Below are 9,096 nucleotides of genomic sequence, written 5' to 3'. Positions count from 1 at the left end.
AACTTAATTCTGTCCCTGAGCCTTCTGCAGCCGATGCAGGGAAAGTGAGAAAGCTTAATTGAGCGACTCGTGATCAACACTGAACATAAAGGAATGAATGAGTCAATTGATCAGTGCCCTCCTTGTGACTTATATAGCTGACGCAGTGACAGACAGTGAATGTGAGTGGGAATAAACAACTATTTGAGTCGATCCACATAAATGTTGTGCATTGTAATTATGTTTCCTTTTCCTTTTTTAAACATTAAGGATTTTATGAATGAATGACTATTTTGTTCAGTTTCAAGCACTATAACTTGGTAATATGTTTTTGGGCTATTATTTATGCATATTAAATTGAGGGAAAAATACAGCATGCACAATGACATAGACTACATGGTTTATGGACCCACTTCTGACAACCAAGTGTAATATTTTATTACGCAAGTTGCAGTTGCATGGAAGTGTGCACAGCTATGCAAATAAGCAACTATGATAAAGTAGTGTTTATTCACCTAGACAAAAACAATTTAGCAAATGATGCTCGGTCTAATAAGGCAGATATCAAGATTTACATATAGAACATGGGGAAGATTTGCAGCAGCATTAATGCTACATGAGCATGAGACTTTGAGGTTGTTGGACCATTAATATTGAGGTGACGTTAACAAATTCCTTTTGCATGATTTGTGGAGCTTTCAAAATTTGCGATGCTTGGAGCCTTTAAATGCATTTTGTTACTGCATCTGTGAAAGTCTCGAAACAGCAGTCTGGCAGGTTTATTCTATGTTTATTTACACATTTGCTTTATCACCAGCATACACAGGCCAGACTGCCAGATTCACGATTGTCTGGTCTATGGAACATGACAGCAATGTAAAGTGGAAGGTCACCTGGCATCTCTGCTGGCAGACCATTATTATATCAAGTGCATCGATGCTGCTGTGTGTTCTGCTGTTGTGCCTTTACACTCTGAAAACTCTTTACACTCTGAATTTATGGGCTATATCTTGGTGTGCTGTCGTTGGTCATTCAATGCCTAAATTTTTGTAATTTCAAAGTGGCCTGAAACAACAGCCGGACATTTTCTAGACTAGCGACTGTAAGGCACTGCCTAAAGGAGATTATTTTTAGCACTTTTTCAATATAACTGACACACAGACAAACCGAATTAAAAATATATATATATATATTCCTTTACATGTGCACTACCACTAGTGCTTATCTACGTCAATTTAAAAAAAAAAATGGCTGTGGCTTAGGTAAGGTTAAGCCCAGGATGCGAAGCATACTAGCCTTTATTTTAGTTGTTGAACCACTGTTTAGCCTGGTGAACTGCTGTTGCTTGGCTATATTTGGTTCGGCTAGACGAAGAAACAACTCTTGCATTACTGCTTCGCCTTCAAGAGTGGAACGCGATAGCGTTCCCGTCGACCCGCCAAGGGGTGTAAGACAATGGGCTGCAGGGCAGCGACTACGCGCCCCGCATTGGACGCGGTGAGCGTCGAGCAAAGCAGCGTTCGGCGCGGCAACGAAATGTGCGCCTGAGCAAGAGACGCACGCCTTAGAAACAGCTCGTTTCTAAGGCAACACCGCATTCACTAGAGGCGCTTTTGTACCGCTTTGAAGCATCGTACTCGTGGCTCAGTGGTAGCGTCTCCGTCCCACACTCCGGAGACCCTGGTTCGATTCCCACCCAGCCCGTCTTGCAAGAGTTGAGCCAAAGCCACTTCTCCTCTGTCGTGACGTCACGGTCTCACGTGGTTTCATGGTCACCGCCGCGCCTGAGGAGCTGGGTTGAGCTCTCGTAATATGCTTCGCATAAAAACTTATTTTGAAATAAATCGCGGCAGATGCGTCTTTATCATTTATTTTTCTGACACCGCTAACTGTTGGTGCGTGCATAATCGCAGCTATTGCCTGTGAAATGGTGACAATTACGTAAGCGGGCTTCACCCCACTAGCTTCCTTGCTGTGGAGGAACCTGCTTTAAAGGTTACGGTTAATAGGTGGGATGACATGATGGAAAGCAGCGCAATGAAACACTGCACACAGGCAAAAAAGTACCCGATGCACTCAAAAGTAAAATGGCAATAATTGGGTTTGGTAGCGTTTTATTGACCCGCCGTGGTCGCTCAGTGGCTATGGCGTTGGACTGCTGAGCACAAGGTCATGCTGCTCAGAGGTTTCATTCAGGTGTTTCATCGGTTGGAATGCGCTATTGGCAGCTGGTCCAAATTGTATCATAAATTCCAGCTGGTCTTAATGAGACCTAATGTACCAATTGGTTTCAATTAGAAGTCACGCAGATGAGCAACGCCGTGGGACAACAAAATTTAGTAAACTAATATAATAGCTCGATTAAGCTACAAGAGCTATGGATCTTTGTAGTATGATATGATTAATGGAGAGCAGCATTTATCCGTTCTTTGGGTTACAAAAGAAAGAAGAAGGAGCCACGCCGAAAACTATGCGTATTCGTTTTGAAAAACTGGCACTTTTTGGACCAAATTTAGCTGGCATATATGGAGGCTCCATTTATGAAAATATGGGCGCTTTGGTGAAGTAATTTTATGTTGTGCGTTATGCACGATCGCATAAGCTCCTCTAATGGAGTGCGAACAGATATAACCTAGTTAGTTCCTTTAGCTTAACAGACCTCAACCGTGTTTAGCAGCTGAACTCGCATAGCATCGTATTCGCACAGGTCCAACTCGGTTACCAGGCAGTTACTTTCAAGTGAAATACACTGATCCAAGTATAATGTCCACTTGAATGTCAGTTAGCCTTAATTGGCTTCCAATGAAAATCTACTTGGACAAGACAACAATTTGCATGTAATTATTTCAAGTCAGGCTTATCTTGCAGACCAATTAGCCGCCATTAGTTTTGTCAAACTGGCTCCCATTTGAATACAGAAGACGTCAAATTGAGCTCACATTTTTAAAAAAATTTTACTGCGAGTGCTGAGGTTACAACAGTCGCAGCATACGTACAAGTCAATGAAACGCGGAAGTTCCCAAGCAAGTATAAAAAATGCCCCTGCAACATATGTACGAGCAGTCACATTCAAGACCACATAAAAATTCGCAATATTGGCTATCCACTGCAGGCATTCAATCTTCTCAACAGCTCTGAATCTGCTCAGAATGTGGCAGCAACATTTATTCATTCCGATTACTCTTACGACACCAGCTTCTCTAAACTTGGGCCAATATTGAAACTTGAAGTCCTATAAGACGCGCCGTTAAAACGCAAGGTTATCCATCATTTATAACTACTATACGACGTAAGCAAATTCTTGGTTTGAGCTAGTTGGCGTGTCCTATTTCAGGAAGAAAATTAACGGCGAAATACAGACGCGGATGGAGGAACACAATAGGGTGGGCATTAAGTCATTACAGCAGTAATGACTTCTCACGTGATCGGACGTACACCGCACCTAGCCATCGCACTTCGTTCCGTCATAGCCTTCCTAACGTTGTTTATTCCGCAGAAACTTGCGATATACGGCTCATCTTAACTAGTTATTTGTGTAAAGAGCGAAAGGTTGAAATAATGTTCCTGGTGAAGGCGTGCCTCACACTAGTAACGCGTCCTTCAAGGTACTTCCAACGCAAAATCCCCATGCACCTATAATTTAATACCACAAACTGGGACTTTACAGGTGTAGATAAATAAATAAATAAATAAATAAATAAATACTTTCCTCGGTAATATGCGACTTTCTTGCATTACCAAGCAAGAGAATGAAGATGCGACAGCGAACATACTTTCAAAAATTCGTGCGCCCTGCTGCAGCGCTCCCCCACAATGCCACCGATGGCTTTCCGCTTGCCTCTGACGGTGGCTCAATGGCGATGGCATCAGGTTCTGAGCAGGATACGTAGTGTTCGATTCCTGGCCGCAGCGTCGGGATTCCAATTTTATGTGGGGTGTGCCGCCATGCATTGGGCGAACAGTAGGGAATCTCAGTTGGTTAACGCTAATCGGGAGCCCTAAATTACGGCGATTCATAGGACGACGTGAAGCTGCCTTCATCCATAAACCACACAATTCGATCTTTTTTTTTGTTGTTGTTGTTGTTGTTGTTTCCGGGTGCTTCTGGCTCACTTCTGATAGCTTTACGGATCGCATTGGATGTAGTGCCACCTCCACGGGTTGCTACATTCGCCACCGATTCTCAGCACGGGGTAGGCACACCCAACAGCTAGAGTCCGTGCAGATACCCACTGTTGCGACTACGGGAGTCTGAAGGTGTGAAAAGTTCAGGTACCGTGGTGGAGTTAGGGTCGTGTGCCTTGGTCCAATATTCAGGAGGTTTTAGAACAAACGTCTATATTTATACATGATTTATTAGAACATATAGGAATGATTCAGAGAAGAAGTTGACTTCAAGTTCAAGCTGCCGATGTACGCAAAGCGATCGACTCCTTTTTTTTATCCCTTCCCTCGTGCCGGTCACCTCACCTTACCCAAATCCCGTGTCAGGAGATGGGTGACATCATCTTCAGCCTAGATCCGTAAATTTGAAGCACTCTCCCTTCGAGGAGAGCAATGCATGCTCAACGTATTCTTAAATAGTAAGCGAGGTTGGTTCTTCGTAGATTTTTTCGTTATCCATTAATAGCAATCATTTCAGCAGCGCCATTTCAGGCATATGCGTGTCAGACTGTGTTCAAAGTGTTAGTTTAAAGAGTATGAAGTACGCTTTACGATTTTTATCCTCAAATTTCTGCGTTGTCGTTGCCAATACTGCTAATGAAATGTGCAGACGAAATCTGCGGACAAATCGGCACCAGCACGAAAGCATGAAAGGAGCGAGTCAGAGAGGAAAGGCCACGCTAGAAACTCGTTTTCACCCCACCGCGTCGAATGTGCACAATGCCCTCTGGAGCTCCCTAGCCGTCGCCAATGAGCCTCTTGACAGCTGTAATTATCCGTGCCTTCCCACAGAAACATTGCAGAAACTGCAGCTCTTCCCTTTCTGCTAAGGTGCGAGTCCAGAGGGGACGTAGATAAAACTGTAGCGAGATGGTAGAAGAGGCAGTTCCCATACAAGGGAGGGGAGGAGGTGACGTGAGAAGGCAAGCAAACGCTATACTATACGACGGCGGTTGCGGGGAAACTGTATAATCTTAAATTCAAGGTACGGCACAGTACGTTGCTGCTATTTCTGAAAAATAAACACCATGCTAATACGTCAAGCGGAAAGCTACGCAGGGTGTGCAGATGCAGAGCCGCATTAATTAAAGGACACCGCAAGGTCCAGGCGACACTACTGAAGCGGTCGACCGTCAAATCAACACTTCTGTTCCCGCCGCGTTAGCTTTGCGGCTATGGCATTGCTAGAAGCCGTGGATTTGATCCCAACCGTGGCAGCCGCATTTCGATGGGGGCGAAATAGAAAACGCACGTGCACTTAGATTTTGGGACACGTTAAAGAACATCATGGTGTCAAAATTAATCCGGAGTCCGCCACTACGGCGTGCTTCATAATTCGATTGTGGTTTTGACACGTACAGCCCCGTAATCCAATTCAAGTTTAGTACTTTTGCCACAATGCGATGCGCCATGTGAGGCAATGACTACGCTCAGCACTCTCAGGTGTTATGAAATATAGCGCATAACAACACCTCAAGCAAGAACCTCTCCGTGTGTTCTGTGTACTACGCAGACAAACAGCAGTGGCGCCCGCAAGGTAACGTTTAACATCAACTCAACACTCTCGTGTTGGACTAAACGTTGAAGAAATTAAGCTTTAGCCGTCAACATCATCCCTAATTATCGCCAGTCAAAGCATGCAGCTTGGAATGCTTCGCTTACATCGATTCCCACAGTGCATGGAATATACATAATTTTTTGCACGCGCAGCAATATCCGCTTTCCCTGTGGCACACCAGGGGTCGCACCGTCGATGTCAATGTGTAGCTGAGTTTCCAAGTGACATCGGCGGCTTCATGCGCCCGGCGCCGCTGAACCCACTAAACTTATATTATATTACACTAACAGAGCCAGCTGTGGAAGCCGACGACGCCTAACACGCGAGCAATGGTAAGAGCCATTGCTTATAATGATAGTTTTTGCTAGCGCAAATGAAAATTTCGCGCAACCGTAGCCATAAACAGCATCGCTGTAAAAAACGTTAAGGGTGTTGTTGTTGTTGTTGTAGCCTGTGGCACGTGTGGCTGCGCCCAAGGGGGTTAAAGAAAAACTGCTGGAGGGGAAGGAGGGCCCGTCAAGTGAAGCCGCCGCGTCGCCATCTTGCGGAGGGCAAAAGCACGCCACTCGCCACAGCTTATACGTGTCGTCGTATCTTGCCGTGCGCGGTGCTGTGTCGATCGACAAATGTGCTAGCGCGCTGGAGTGTGTTTAGGAAAGTTGACATACACGCAGCTGACATGTTAGTGTTGCCCTTCTCATTTAAATAACGTTGCAGATTAGCATTGCCTTGCTCTAGAATACAGGAAAAGTTTGTATTTCATGTAGAAGGAAACGGCCGCCACCAAAGTTCCGAGACCCGCCATGCAATGAGGATGTTAAAGCACGGGCAACACCTGGTGATAATGCATGTTTACGTTTGTTGCATGTACTGCTATTTCTCATGCTACATTTCCAGTTCCTAATTGCACTTGTTCTGGCAGCCATCACGACTGATCAATTTCTACATTCCATTAAAGAAAGTGAATAAACGCTAATTATTGCACGCGTTTTTTCAGCTTTGCGGCAGCTGCAAATGGAAAATGCACCAGTACTCGGATATCTGCGATGCGGAGGCCTTCAATATTGGCTGCCTCATAGTCCACCGCGTTACAGTAGAACTTGAATCTTTCCAGCAATTAAAAGCCGCTGGAAAAGTCGGCGAACAGCGCTGCAAAGCTCTTGGCAAACCGCTTCTTGCCACCCACAAGATTGTCGCCGCCGGCTTCACCCGAGCCTATAGGCCGTTATAGTATAGGCGGCTTCCACACCAGCAGTTTTTCTTTAACCTTCTTGGCTTCACCCCACAATAACTCCTGTCGCGGAGAATCCAGCTTTAAAGGGGCTTTCGAACACAAAGCCACCGTCTTTTTCTTTCTGGTTGCGTAGATTGACGGTTGGAAATATATTTAGCGTAGGTCAAATCACATGTATCGAAATATTTAATATTTTAATCGCGCAAACAAATCACTACATTGCTTCCGACCACATCATCGTCCAGTGGCGGTCACCAGAAGCGTCATCGACGTCACCACTCGCACCTCCGTGATTGGTTAAAAAACGAAGCTGCAGATAACCACTGCACTGCAGCAAAAACGTGATAAATTAGGATCTCATTTTATTCTGTTGCTCTTTTTTTGCCTTCGGTATGGCGGCATTTCCCTGGCCTCTGAGCACAAGAGCTTCTATTCACACTCGTTTACGCTCGTAAGCAGCCTTGTCGCCTTGCTGCCTTGTTCACATGGTACATGTTTCTCACCTCGATGCATCATTGTTGTCGAACCCATTTTGTTCATGATGTAACGTTTAACTATAGCTTAACTGAAGAAAAGAGACGTTGTGCAGTCCCAGGTTACTCAGCCAGTAGTGGTATACATGAAATGAGCTAGAATGCGTATAGGTACTTTTTTACCATGGTAACAGCGTCATCAGCACACCGGAATAACCGAAGTCTGTAAACATAGAACATGTAGGCATCCATGGAGTGCGAACTTCAGCTACGTAGGCGTTTCGGGCTCTTGCCATTGGCCCCGAAGGGTCAGTGGCTGAGAGAAATGGAGCAGGCAAAATTTGAGTTGAAGGCAGGCATTTTACAGCAAAGCTGTATATGGCAAGGGTTCCATTCATTTTTGTTCTCCGTGAACAAAAACTATCATCATCAATGGCTTATACCCCCGTAGACATTCATACTTACGTAAGCAAGCAAAAAATGCAATGGCCCATAACCCCATAAGGCAGAGGCTACAAGCACTCGGCAAAGTGAAGCGAACAGTGCTTAAGTTCTTTCTAATCACGCATACAACATACAGAACAGCATGTGGAAAACTGTCATCATGAACGGCTTATACCTGCGTAAGCAAGCAAAAAAAATGCAATGACTCTACTTTGCATGAATTAGCTGCGATGACACTACCCCTGTTGTCGCTGTCGGTGATTTCAATGTGAATGTGTCGGCCCAGAATAGGGAGCGGTTTACGCGTTCCGTGTTGCAGACATATCCCTTGCGATGCCACACCGATCCAGCCCAACCGACCACCCAGCGGCGTACGTGCGTCGGTTTGACATTATCAAAGCATGTGATTGCAGTTGCGATTGAAATAATGACTACCGATCAAGACAATAAATGAGTGTGCGTCCCTTTGGTCATGATGACCACCCATCAGGACAGTAAGTGAGTTCGTACCTTTGTTCAAAATTATGTCACCTCCGTGTCTTGTGCTTAACAGCTTCTCTTGTCGACCGCCTTCGCAGAGTGAAATGGCTCTTAATTTTTTAGAGAAGCTATTTATGGCTAGGGTTCTGTGCATTTTTCTTGTCCGTTAACAAGTATGTGTGAGCAAAAACTATCATCATCAACAATGGCTCGTGCCACTGCTCGCGCGTTCGTGGTCGTCTTCTTCCACAGCTGGCTCCGTTGCCATTCATCATGCCAGCGTTCCCATACTGCCCCTCCCTCTGCGAAGGCGCTGGTGGCACTGTCGGTGCGGTGGTTTCAGTCTCAACTACATTGCCTCAGTATATCGCTAAATGAAAAACACGAATGTATGTATGTATGTATGTATGTATGTACATTCATCCATCCATCCGTCCGTCCGTCCATTCATCTATCCATGTACCCGCCTGCCTGGGTCGCTGGGCAGTTGGTGGTCGAATGGGTAGCGTATCGGGCTTCTTTGCTTAGGTAACACGGTTCGAAAGCAGCCATCGGTCCGACTTAGGTCACTGAGTATGTGGAAATGTGCACACACGTGCCGCTCTTCAATGAACCTCTTTCACGGCAACGTGAGTCACTATAACATGCGTGACTGAGTAGGTGCCGCTATTCGAAAGGACACTTTGACGCCGACGTGGAGCACCGGGTATGTGCCAATCGGTATTTGCTGGTCTTCAATGAACCTATCCGATGCCAACTTGGGT

The sequence above is a fragment of the Dermacentor albipictus genome, chromosome 4 (assembly GCF_038994185.2).
Source record: "Dermacentor albipictus isolate Rhodes 1998 colony chromosome 4, USDA_Dalb.pri_finalv2, whole genome shotgun sequence".
NCBI lineage: Eukaryota > Metazoa > Arthropoda > Arachnida > Ixodida > Ixodidae > Dermacentor > Dermacentor albipictus.
The sequence above is the reverse complement of the archived record's forward strand: the minus strand, read 5'-3'. Positions refer to the sequence as shown.